This window comes from Parasteatoda tepidariorum, chromosome 12 (assembly GCF_982258835.1).
Source record: "Parasteatoda tepidariorum strain Cologne lab strain chromosome 12, Ptep-v5.0, whole genome shotgun sequence".
In the NCBI taxonomy this organism is placed as follows: Eukaryota; Metazoa; Arthropoda; class Arachnida; order Araneae; family Theridiidae; genus Parasteatoda; species Parasteatoda tepidariorum.
Window position 1 is genome coordinate 2089271 of NC_141766.1, and position 13465 is coordinate 2102735.

The 13465-nt window shown below is 28.5% G+C and overlaps 1 protein-coding gene across 1 annotated transcript in view; it reads left to right on the plus strand.

The window, feature by feature from the left end:
- The first annotated feature begins 203 nt into the window (after nt 1–203).
- The window catches only part of LOC107445898 (uncharacterized), a 41373-nt gene continuing 28111 nt past the window's right edge, over nt 204–13465 (plus strand). Inside the window, exon 1 of the mRNA XM_016060386.3 lies at nt 204–330. The gene's annotated coding sequence lies outside the window, so the exon portion shown is untranslated. The remainder of the gene's footprint in view (nt 331–13465) is intronic.

A 13465-nucleotide genomic window follows, 5' to 3' on the forward strand; every position in this document is an offset into this window, starting at 1 on the left:
CCCTATTTTCCTAAGCATAATATCTACTTTAAAAGTATGACAACAGGAATTTTTCTGCCTATTATGTCAATTTACAAGGTCAATATAAGTATATAATTAAATGGCAAAAACGATTCTACTTATTTGAATTAAATCAGAGATTCCCTCCATAAAGTAAACAAAGTGAATTTATTTTTCTCGATCAATTCATTGGAAGAAGATGAGTACACGATCTTAACCTCCTTCTTCTCGGCCGTGACTTCCGGGTAGGTCACGTGACCTGTCTCATCTTCTATAAAATCCTTCACTCGTTTCATTTTCTTTCCAAACTTATCATTTCAACATTTCAAAGTAAGTACTCATCTTACTGCATTCATTAGTTAACTATTTCTTGTAAACATTTTATTGATATTTAATAGTTTGGAGGATTATTTTTTTTCTTCTCTATTATTAACATTTTATGATCTACTTAAATTCCCCCTTCATTTAAAATTATTATTATTTTTTTTTAAAGAAACTAGATATTTATCAATGTTTAAATAAAGTTAATATAAGAAGAATTTCTTACAATCTGCCCTATAAGCTGAATTGAAGATAAAAAAAAAAACAATTAAAAAACTCAAACTGCATTATTTCAAAAGTTTTTATTTCAATGCTTATGAGACTCCACTTGACTCTAAACCAAAACTATAAAATAAGTATTTTAAAAACAGTTGTGACATTCACAGGGATGCAACTGGCGACTAAAAATGTAAATAGTGGTGACTGATAAAGGGCAAAAATGTATTAAAATTAACAGCTTTTTTTTTAGCTTTCTATTGAAGGTAAAATTTCTTTCCAGTTTAAATATGAACAATTTGGGATGTAAATTATGGTTATGGTGTTAGATACGACTGAATAATAAAATAAATAAAAATGTATTGAGTTTCTACCACTTCTTACATTTTTAGTCGCCTGTGACATCCCTGCATTTAGTAAGTCAAAAACACTGAAATAAACTTCTTTTGATTACGTAGAATTTCGTGAATACCTTGTTTTTTTCAAATCCTCTCAATGATACTCTTACTTTTCTCTTCGGTTATTTAAAAAAAAAAGCATTCAGGAAATTTATAAAACATTATTTTAAAAGTAAAAACTATAAATAAGTTTAAAAAAAAAACAGTTAAGACATTCAATAAGTCCAAAGGATTAAAATAGCCATCGGAACTTTCTTCATCATCTCAATGATACTCTTACTCTTCTCTTCTATTATTTTTTAAGAAACATTCAGGAAATTTATAATGCATTATTTTAAAAGTAAAAATTTCAAAATAAATTAAAAAAAAACAAACAAATCAGTTAAGACGTTCAATAAGTCCAAAGGACTAAAATAGCCATAGAAACTTCGTTTGATTACGTTGAATTTTGTGAATACCTTGCTTATTTCAAATCATTTCAATGATACTCTTATTCTTCTTTTCTGTTATTTTTTTTAAAAAAAAACATCAGGAAATTTATTATTTTAAAAGTAAAAGCTATAAAGTAAGTTTTGGAAAAAAAAAGCAGTTAAGACATTCAATAAAATTTAATAAGTCCTAAGGACTAAAATAGCCATCGAAACTTATTTGGAATATGTAGAATTTCGTGAATGCCTTTCTTTTTTTTAAATAATCTCAATTAGTTATTTTTATAAATTGTTTTCGCATCTGTTTCTGTTAATTTTCTGTTTTGTTTTAAAATAAGAAGATAAGTTTTCATTCAATCTTTTCTTTAAATGATCCTATTTTCTTTCATAAATAAATCAAAAAATTACCAAGCTCCAAAATTAAAATAAAATGAATTTTATTTATTTTCACATAGTCTATTTTCTTCGTACTTATTATTAATTTGTTGTATTCTTGTACTTATTAATTTTTGTTTCCCCGAAAAAATAAGTTAAAAAAGATGTTATTTTTTCTCTTTTTTTAAATTTCCTCTTCAATCAAAAAAGGTAATGATTTATTAACTAACTAAATATAGCCTTCTTACAACATAGTTTCCTTACAGCGTATTTCTTGTTCTAACAAATATTTTTTTAACTCAAACCACTCTCCATATAACGGAGTTTTGTCTTCCTAGAAAGGATATTTTAGAAGTTTATTTTTATTCCCGTCATTTTTAAAGAAAGTTGGAGTTTCTACAAAACGCTCTCCCAAATGCTTGTTTATGGAAACACTCGCATTATTAAGTCTAACGTAATGACAAATTTAAAACGCTCCTTTATAATGTGTATTACTTCATTTTTAAATGAAAATCATGCTCATATGCTTTGAATTTAAACATTTAGTAACATTTATACCTGTGAAAAGGAAATTTGAGTTCATCATAAACGAACTTCTTAGCTGTTGAGCACATGAAATAATATTAGTTAAATAACAGTTTTGACGGGAGCGCCAAAAACGTTCCCTATAATCGAGTGTTCTAGATATACCGGGTTCATTATAACAAAGTTAGACTGTAATAAGAATTTATCTCTTCTTGTAGAGAACTATAAAAGTCATTTACAAAAAATAATATTTCAAATATTGATCGAATGAATCAAACGCAAATCCTACTTGCACTGAAACTTTAAGATATTTTGAATAAAATTAAATACTAAGGAATATTCAAGATCAACAATATGTGTACTCTTCATCCCCTGAGCCTCTCTCTTTAATTCTTAAACTTTTAGAACAACATTTTCAAAAATTTTTTCGTTAAAAATTACTGTATATAAAGTGTCTAAAAATGGATGGTATAGATTAAAAAAAAAAATTAATAATATTTTGAGCTCGTGAAAAATTATTTCCTGAGGAGAAAATGTAAAAATTTCAATAAAGTTTTTATAAATTGCTATTCTGAGAAATTCTTGTGGTTTAAATCGGAAATCTATAGTGAACTCACGCAAATATACATACGTGATTGCAATTTAAAAAAGAAATAGTTTACTTAATTTTAATAAGTATAATCAAAATCGAACAAATTTAGGAGATTTTAATAAATATTTATTGTAGAGTTCCAAACTTTTTCTGAAAGCTATCTGGCAAAAAATATTTTCAGAATTTTTGTTTAATTTTTATGCATTATCATTGCTTCTTTTTTTAAAAAAAGATAATCAAACATAACAACCCAACTGGCATAGGGATATTATAGCATTTATTTTTTTAACTGTTTAATTGTAATTTTTTTCAATTGTTGAACTGATTTAATGCGATTTTTGGCTCAAATTAGTTTATTTTTATAAAGTGCAGCTATTAATTTTCAGAGGGACGCACCCTTTTGACCCCCACTGCTTGCGCCCTTTAAAGAATTTTATGTGTGTGCGTCTGAGCGAAAAGTTTATTTCTCTTACTAAATTGAAAGATTTGAAATTAAAATGCAATGTAAAATTCCATATTTATTGTGTATTATTAGTTTTTTTCTGCATATTTGTAATTTAATAATTGAAAATAATTTGTTGTGTGTAATTAAGCTAACACTATGAATCAGCTTTCTATGCAACTTTAATTTAGTCACAGAAAACAAAGCTTTTGCAATATGTACATTTCTTTTAATGCTGATTTATCGAAAAAAATTATGTTAAAATTTTAAAAAAAACCATTAAAATTTGTAAAAATCGAAACACTCAAAGTAATAATTTTACACTATGCATAAGCGGATTTTTTCCCTTGCTTACAAATTCTTGAAATGTAATAAAAAAAGAAAAGTTTTCTTGTAAAATAGTTAGGTTATTGGATGTTTATTATAATATATTTCTTATAAACTAAACTCCATTTTATTACTATAAATAATGGCAGATTTTCCAACCTTTTTTTCATTCCCTTCATTTCCTAACCATATAATTTAAATATGTTAACGTCGCAAAGCTTTTGTGTTATGTATTTGAATAATTCTTTTTATTTTTTATTCTTTGAATGCTGTGATTGACCTTTGCAAAAGGAATGACAGGTGAATGACCTACTTACTAGGTCACCTAAGACAGGTTAAGAACCGGATTCCCTCCTACAAAACTGGGTCCAATCCGGGAGTGAATTATTGCATCTTATTTGACAAAGAACGTTCTTTTTTATGCAATTTAACACCGCTATATAAACCCAGATTGAAGACTCGGTTATAGCGAACGTTTTTAGAGATCGAACTGATATTTAACTACTGTTATTTCATACGCTAATAGTGAATAGCTAAGAATATTGGTTGTTCGTTTATTATGGACACAAATTTCTTTTTTGCAGTTATTTAAATAACTGATAACAAATTTTTAGTGCATGTGATTAATTCTAAAATATATGATGATGACTTTTAATTTATAATGAAGTAATACAAATTGTAAAGAAGTGTAATTATTCATTTCGCAAGAATGAATAATTCGAATGTAATATATGAATGTAATATAATGAATGTAATAATGAAGTAATACACATTGTAAAGGAGTGTTTAAAATAACTCATTTCGCAGGAATGAATAAAGCGAATAATCCAAAAAATAAATAAGTAAGTCGGAGAGCAAATCGGTTTCATAGAAATTCTATGCAACTTTCTTCAAAATAAAGAAAATTTTAAAAGAAGATAAACTTGTAAAAAATTCCCAAATAATAAAAACTGAAAACACAAATGTCTAAAAAGTTTATTATAGAGAGATAATTCGTTCGGTTCATTGAGAAAATTTCGAATGTTATATATCATTCCAATTTAAAACTTCGTTGTAGGGAGAAATTCGCTGTAAGGAAACTTTGTTATAGAGAGACTCTACATATTTGGTTAGTTAACAATTTATAATGCAAATTATGTATTATTGCAATCACTATTTCTTCGAATAATATTTCAAAATGATAAAAAAAAATTTAACTCAGATTTTGGAACTTAATAGAGGACTGGGACCGTAAACGGTTCACTATGATGAGCTCTGACTGTATATGATTATTGTAAATGTAATGTTGAAGCAATTTAAAGAGAAATAGTATATTTTATTTAATAAAATATGCGATTGTTCTTAGGTATTTATTTTCAGAATTTTTGTGAAGGAATAAAATATACAAATGGGAATCTGAAATTAATATTTAAGCTAAGAAAAGGCAAAAACGCTATCAAAATCTCACAAATCACTATTGATGGAGGCGGGATCTAAATTATCGAGATCTGTTTAATCACGCATTTTGAGACGAATTGAAGCATTCAGATAAGCATATCATTATAACTATTTAAGATTATTTCATCTCATTGAGTTAAATTGTGGTTCAATTTCATGATATATCATATCTGAGCTCTTAAATAAAATAAATTAATATTTATTTTTAGAGACAAAAACTTTTTTGGACATTTTGCGCTCAAAAAAAGAAAAGAAAAGCTCCTTTAATTTTATACCATTATTTTTGAATCACCGGCCCACGGATTAACATTTGAATTAGAATTAATATGAATTTAATTTACATTTAATTAAGTATATACTCAAAATATTTTTCATTGTAGAAAGAATGTGAATGTTCAGAAACAATCTGGTCAAAAAAGTGTCATAATTTTGTATTTATGTCAATAGTAAAAATTAGTCCGATCCGCAATTGAAATATTTAGCCGATCCTTTGTTTTGTACTAAACGCACTTTCTTAAAGCATATTATTTGAAGAGAAGTTTCGAACACAAGAAAGATATTATTTAAAATAATCGAAGCGTACAAAAAAAGGAGTGATGTGATTCTTTAGACGAAATATAGAGCAGAACTTAGTGAGCATTGTTAAAGCGCATTTTTATCGAATGAATGCCTTTATGTGTGATGTTACTTGTCCTGTTTCTATTTGTTAAGATTTCTTGACCATACATTGTCGAATAACGACAGCTATTCAAGATGTTTTTTTAGAATTTAGCTAAACCTTATTTTCTTCGTTGCATATCTATCTCATCCCCTTGCAATAGAAGAGTTTCGTTACTCACAGTCAAAAAAGTTTCTTTCTTTTATTTTTTTAAAATATGGCATTTTAATATAGATATACCTAAATGGATACTTTTTGCTTTTTATCAAATAATTCTTGCATTCATTTTGCTCTGATTGTGTACTAGTAAGATTCTTCTTTTACTCTATCAGCATATTATCTGTAATAAAGCGTCATGAAGAACTTTAAATACAGCATTTTAATATAGATATACCTGAATGGATGCTTTTTGTTTTCATCATATAGTTCTTGCAATATATTATTTGAATTTGATTATAATTTTTTTTATCTCTTATTTAAATAGCCGAAAGTTGGTTCAAAAATAATTGGTAGGAGACTTTTCCACGCCACTATACATATGAAATAAATTCCTTATAAACAAAAGCACTAACAAAAAAAAATAAATAAAAAAAAGCTTCATGACGGTTTATTACTGATAATACGCAGCTAAAGGGAAAGAAGAATCTTACTAGTACTTAATCAGAACAAAATCAAAATAAATGCAAGAACTATTTGATAAAAAGCAAAAAGTATCCATTTAGATGATAGTAGCTATATTAAAATGCTGTTTTTAAAGTTCTTCATGACATTTTATTACTGATAATATGCTGCAGGGGTGTTAAACTCGCGGCCCGAGATGAACATTTTTGTGGCCCAGTCAATACATCCAAAACAAAGTAAAAATAAAATAGAAATGTGAATTAGAAACGGAACCAGCATATAAAATTATAATATACTTTATTTATAAACTATACGGATCATTTTAAATCGTACGCGCGAAAATGTAAAATTCTAATTAACTGAAATGGAGTCCGTTTCACACTAAGCGATCAATTAGATAGTATAGCGATCAATTAGATAGTATAGCGATCAATTAGATATTCAGGTACGTTGGTTATCTTGCTCCAAGGTTCTCAAACAATTCTGGGATTTGAAAGAAGAAATATGTATGTTTTTAGAAATTTAAAATCAAGATACAAGCTTGTTCTCCGATCAAATATGGTTGCAAGATTTATCTTTTATGGTTGATATAATCAAACACTTATCCGATTTAAATTTATTGTTACAAGGCAAGGATCAGATCATTACGAACATGCTTGACATAATTAAAGCATTCAAATGTAAACTATTTATTTGGGGAAGGCAACTGAAAAATGAAGATTTAAAGCACTTCCCAACTTGCAGCAAGAACAAATCTAGGTTAGATGACACTGCATCGTATCGAAAATACGCAGAAAAAATTTCAAATCTTAGAACAGAATTTGAAACAAGGTTTAAGGATTTTAATTCTTTGGAAGACAAATTTTGTTTGTTTCTTCGATTTTCTCAATAAATATAGACTCAGTACCCAGTTACATGCAAATGGAAGTGATTGAGATTACACGGCCGGATTATCCTATAGGCACACTAGGCACGTGCCTAGGGCCTACGAAATTCAGGGGCCTACGAAAAACTTGGGAGAAAAAAAATTATTGACCAAAATAATTTAGCTTTAAAAACAACAAGTGTATTTTGCACAAAATTATGAAGATACAAATAAAAATATAATATTTTTCGGTAATAAATTATTTTGCAGAATCTTATGATCTAATATATTACTTTTTTGCGATTTTTGGATTCAACGAAATCTTGTATTATGCTGTCGAATTCCAAACTACGCAAAATGTCGTATTCAATAGACATAAGTGCGAGAGATGCCAAACGATCTTGATTCATTGTTGAACGCAAATAATTTTTTATAAATTTTAATCTGGAGAAAGATCTTTCTCCTTCTGCATTTGATCCAAGAATCGACAAATATATTCTTAATGCAATGTGAACGTTAGGAAAAGTATTCACAAGTTTATCTTTAATTTGAGCCTTCAACATTTCTTGTGCAGATTTATGCTCATACAAATTTGAAAATAGTAAAAATTCATCTACAAAGTTTTCCTCTAAATCGGAAGAGTAAATTTTCACCAAAAATGGTATTATCGATATCAACTGCAATATCGGCAGTATGTCGGTATTGCAGATAAAGTTAGATAAACAAATTCGTAAATTAAAACCCATATTAATAAAAATGTAAAAAAAAAATATGCAAGAAAATTTTAGCGGGGAAAGAGGGGAGGAATGGGGGGGGGGCAAAAACGGCTATGCCTAGGGCCTACGAAAGGTATAATCCGGCTCTGTGCCTAGGGCCTACGAAAGGTATAATCCGGCCCTGTTGAGATTTAGTGCGACTCAAATTTGAAGGCAAAAGTCATTGAAGTGGGTGTGCCTGAATTTTACGAATATTTACCGGCGAGATTTGAAAATACTCGAAAATTCGCATATGAAATTATTTCCATGTTTGGAAGTACTTATCAGTGAGAGCAATTACTTTCTGTTATGAATGAAAATAAATCTCCTGTCCTAAACCTTATTAATTACGCTCACGTTGGGTCAATTTTGAAAGTAGTCTCGGCCAATAAAATTTCTCCTGACATAGAAAAGATAGTAGCAGAGAGGAGATGTCAAGTATAAGGACGTAAACAATAATTTAACTTTATATATGTTTATTACAATTCAAAATAAAAATATTTGCTTTTTTGGGGGGGGGGGGCACCTAAAGTTAAGCATTGTTTATTTGGCCCAAGTTAGCTTTCGAGTTTGACACCCCTGTGCTAGAGTAAAAGAAGAATCTTGCTAGTACACAATCAGAACAAAATGAATTCTACTTATTTAAAATTGTGTGTTTTAAAATTGTAAGATTTATAAACATAAAAATTAATCTACAATATTTTCGTGTTGAAAAGAATCCTTCCCGATTATAATTTTAAATTAATTAAAAAAAATTTAAAAAATATAAGCAGAGCATTTAATTTAATAACATAAAAATGATATTATACAGTTAATACCTTGTAGCCATGACTTTTGCAACAATTACAGCAGAATAACGACGCGGCATTATCTTAATAAAGTTATTGATCAGCGGAATTTCATCTCATTCTGGCTGCAAACCTTTGATTCAGGCCCGTAGCCGGGGGGGGGGACCGTCGGGACAAATCCCCCCCCCCGAAATTCTGGGATTTAAACTTTTTAGTCTTTCTTTGAGCCTCTCAGTAAAAAGAAAAACAAAAACTGTCGAATCAAACCTTTTCCCAGCACATCACCTTCGCTAGTGCATCATCTTCACTTGACCTTGTAGTTCATCTTTCCTTCGGTTAGACTCCTCCCCCGAAATCAATTGTTTTTCAGCATATTAATTTATGCAATTTCCGAATCTACGCAGATTTCATTGACGTCGAAAATCTCATGGGAGAAATGGAAGTATGGGCATCAAAGTGAAACCTGCTTGAACCCCTTAGTAGACCAGATACGGCACTTTCAGCAATGGAAGAATGTGACAGTATCTTTTCCCCAAACATTTATTGCTTGTTATCAATATTGGCTACGTTGCCAATCACCACAGCAACTGCAGAAAGAACCTTTTCTACTCAGCGTAAAAACAGCAACAAGAAATGCTACTAAAGAAGAGAGGCTAACTTTATTAAGCATATTTCGGGTTATTCCGGTTTGTCCTAAAAAAGTAATCGAAAAATTTTCTTCAAATCCCCGTCGCATGTCTTTGTAAACTTTGTTTACAAATTGATTATAATTATGGAATGTTAATTGAAGAATAATTATTATGTAATATTTTTTAATTACTAGTTTAACTTTTGCAAACAGAATAAACAATATTTGTTACAATGTTTTTCCCCTACTTTTCATGTCTGAAACTGTCCTTGCTTCTTACCATATCCCCCCTCCCCCGAAAAAATATCCTCTCTACGGCCTTGCTTTGATTAATAGATTTTATTTGAACATTGATGCTTTCTTAAACTAAATTCATCTAAATGATATATGGAAATAATGTCTGGAGATTGACCTGGCCATTGTATAGCCATTATTATGTATAAACTAGGGATGTAACGAACATTCAGTCACTATTCGGTATTCGGCTCTTTTGCCGAATACTCGGTTGACCGAATAATTGGCCAAATATCCGGCAAAGTATTATTTGGAAAAGTATTTTTCGTCCAAATTTTTTTTTTCGCGGGAGGGGAGGGAATTTGAATAGATTTAATAAAGAATTATCTAAAATCATATTTTTACTAGACATAATCAGAAATTGTTTTTACACGTATTTGTTAACTTGTTAATTTATGTTCTGAAAGAAAAATGGAAAATCGAAATTTGAAGAATTGAAACTAGATTACTTTATACTGAACCACGAGTTTTGTTTTGATAATTTCTATCTTTTTCTTTCTCTTTTTTACTTTACTATTATTATTATTTAATTTTATTCAAGCAAGTCAATTTCGTCGTTTTTTCAGCTCTTAATGTTTTAAAAATTTAAGAGCTTTTTTTTAAATTTATTTCATTTTTGCTTGTTTTTCTGTATTAACTATAGCGCAGCATCTTAACGGAGCGTTTCTAATAGATTTAATTCTTTTGTTGTCACTTTTTTCCTGTGCTTTAAGACCGATAACCAGAAACATAGAAGACTGCGATTCTCTACCTTAAAATTATGTTTCAGAACTAAGAATAAATTTTTTTTCTGTTCCTCTGCAGTTTTTTTTATTAACTTTTCTTTTTATCAATTTTATCATAATAGCATTTTTTAACGAGCGTATCTAGTGAACGTTATTCCTTTATAGTCATTTTTTTCTAAAAATACGGCTATGTGAAATAGTTAAATTGAGATCTTTCATTAAAATTAGAAACAATCTAGATTTTTTTTTTGAAAAAACATTTTTTATAGACGTTTTTATTATGACGCGGCAATTAAGAGGGTTTCTATTAGACTTTAAACTTAACTTTTTCTTGAAAATACGGTAAAATTGGATACAAGCTTTAAAAATCTCTTTCAAAATTTAAGATCGCGATTTTTATTTTTTTTCTGTTTTGCTTTTGTATATAATCTTTTTTTTTTCATTTTTTTTTTCAATCGGCGCTTATATGATAGCGCTGCATTTTGAAAAGCGTTTCTGATACTCATTATCTATCTTAATGCTTCGTGGATAATTTTGTTTCGGAAAATATTATTTTTAACATTACAGTTTTGTTTTAAGAATTAAGACATTTTTTTTTCTAATTGTCTTTTTTTTCAACTTTACAACTATAGTTTTTTTTTAAAAACCTGTTAGCCAGTTTTTTTATTTATCTTAAATACTTCTAATTATTTTAATATCTAATTACCTTAAACATTTTTATTAAATTTTTTTTCCGATTACCCATACAAATAATACAGCTAAGTTTCGATTATTTTTTAACATTGACTTAACTTATTTATATATAAAAAGAATTATATTTACTAATGATATATATTTTTTTTAAATTGCTATTCGACCTCTGAATATGCGGTATTCGGCCAATATTTCTAGCCGAATATTCAGTATTCGGCTATTCAGCCAAATCATTATTGGTTATACCCCTAGCATAAACATATTATTATCTATACATTATCTTTCGAGTCGTTGTCTTGCTGAAATGTCCAATTTTAAGCCATCAATTAGTCTACATACGCCAATAGGACAGCATAAGTAGCGAAACATAATGCCATAAGTTTCTTTTAACTGAAAAACACCACAAATCACGAAATTGCCTCCACCATGTTTGCCAAACATTATTTCCTCTTCTTGTCCGGATATGGAACATATTTTCTGCTATCACTTCAATATAAATTGAACTTGTATTAATATATATATATATATATATATATATATATATATATATATATATATATATATATATATATATATATATATATATATATATATATATATATATATGAAAGGGTAGCAGTCATGGTGAGTGTGGTTAGGCCACGCAGATAGCAGTTGGAAGGCAAAAAATATTTTATTAGCTTCACATAGTATATTTAAGACATTTTCCAGCAAAGGCGGAGCTCAAATTCGCACTCCAAAACTGTGTGCTTAAGTTTTTATTTTAGGGAAAGTAGCAAAGGAATTTCCCTCTATTTTGTTATATTTGAGGGGAAAAGGGAAGTCCCAAGGATTACTATTGGTTTAAGAACTAGCTCGAGTGATTCCCACGTAGTTTAAAAAGGAAGAATGTTTTTATTTAAATTTATGCATACTTTGGCTAAAAATAGATTTAGAAACAGGATGTGGCTTTTAAAAGTGTGAGAAAGCAGTTCGACTTGAATAATTAATTAGTAATAAAGTAGGAGTTGTTTTATAGCAAAGAAACTAACATAAAAAGATTAATAAAAGCTTTTTATGTTACATATATATATATATATATATATATATATATATATATATATATATATATATATATATATATATATATATATACTTTTCTATAATCCTCGAAAATTCAGTTTAAGTGGTCTATGGCAAACTGTAATATAGCCTTCTAATTTTTTTATTTATTAATTAAAGACTTCTTTATGGCTATTCGTCCATGCAATTTTACATCATATAAACGTCTTGTAACAGTAACTGATATTTACACTTTCTTTTTGTAATTCCAATGTAATTTGAGTTGCATTTTTTATAAGGTTCTTTTTTTCCTTATTTTATTAATATTTTTTTCGTGGCTAACAACTTTAGATCTACATTTTAAACCATATTTTACTTTCATCAATAATTACCATATCAGTCACAGTTTACATTCCAAGTGAAAATAAAAATGAAATTTCATTAGAGGATTTGCCTCTTCTATAATTTCTTATCCTTTACATATATCCAAGCAATCGTGTCTACCCATAATGTTTAATGCAAACTAAATGTTTAAGACAGAAATTTTTAGGGTTCAAATGATTGTGGTGGCATAGCGACAACTTATCATCATCAAATATAAACAAGTCGAAATTTTTGATGGTCCCATCTAAACATTTTGATGGTTTATGTTGATTTCAGAGTGATTCATGATGGTCCAACATCATTTGATGGTCCCCATCCTCCAACATTATCCATTATGCTTTCATGGTTTTTGATATGCCAACAAACTTCCATCATTCTATGATGGAAAATTCCATTTTAATACTATGATGGTTAACCATCAAGAGAAGTTTGATTCTCATAGACTAACAATTCATGATGATTCGTAATGGCTCGGTTCCAATGATATATTTCCATAATGGTTTAATAGGAATTCTTGTTGGTTCTCAGGAATATACCATCAAAACAATTTTTTTTTATGTTGGACCATCAAAAATCAGTCCAAATTCTTACATTGGGAAGATGGTGGTGCATGATCGTTCCAACATTTGATTTCTAATAAACTATGATGGAAATTTCTGATGGTCCAACATGAACAAACCATCAAAAAAGTTGCTATTTTTATGTTGGACCATCATAAATCCCTCCGAATTCCTACTTTGGGGTGATGGTTTTTCATGTTGGTTACCATCAAAAATGTAATAGTTCATGATGGAATTATTGATGGTTACCATCAAGATTATATTGGTCCATCAATGGAAAACCATCAAAAAGTTTGACTTGGGTAAATAATAATGTTATTTCTCTTAACACAAGACTCAAAACACATATTAATGCAGCGAACTGTTATTTTATTTGCACATTGAATTCACAC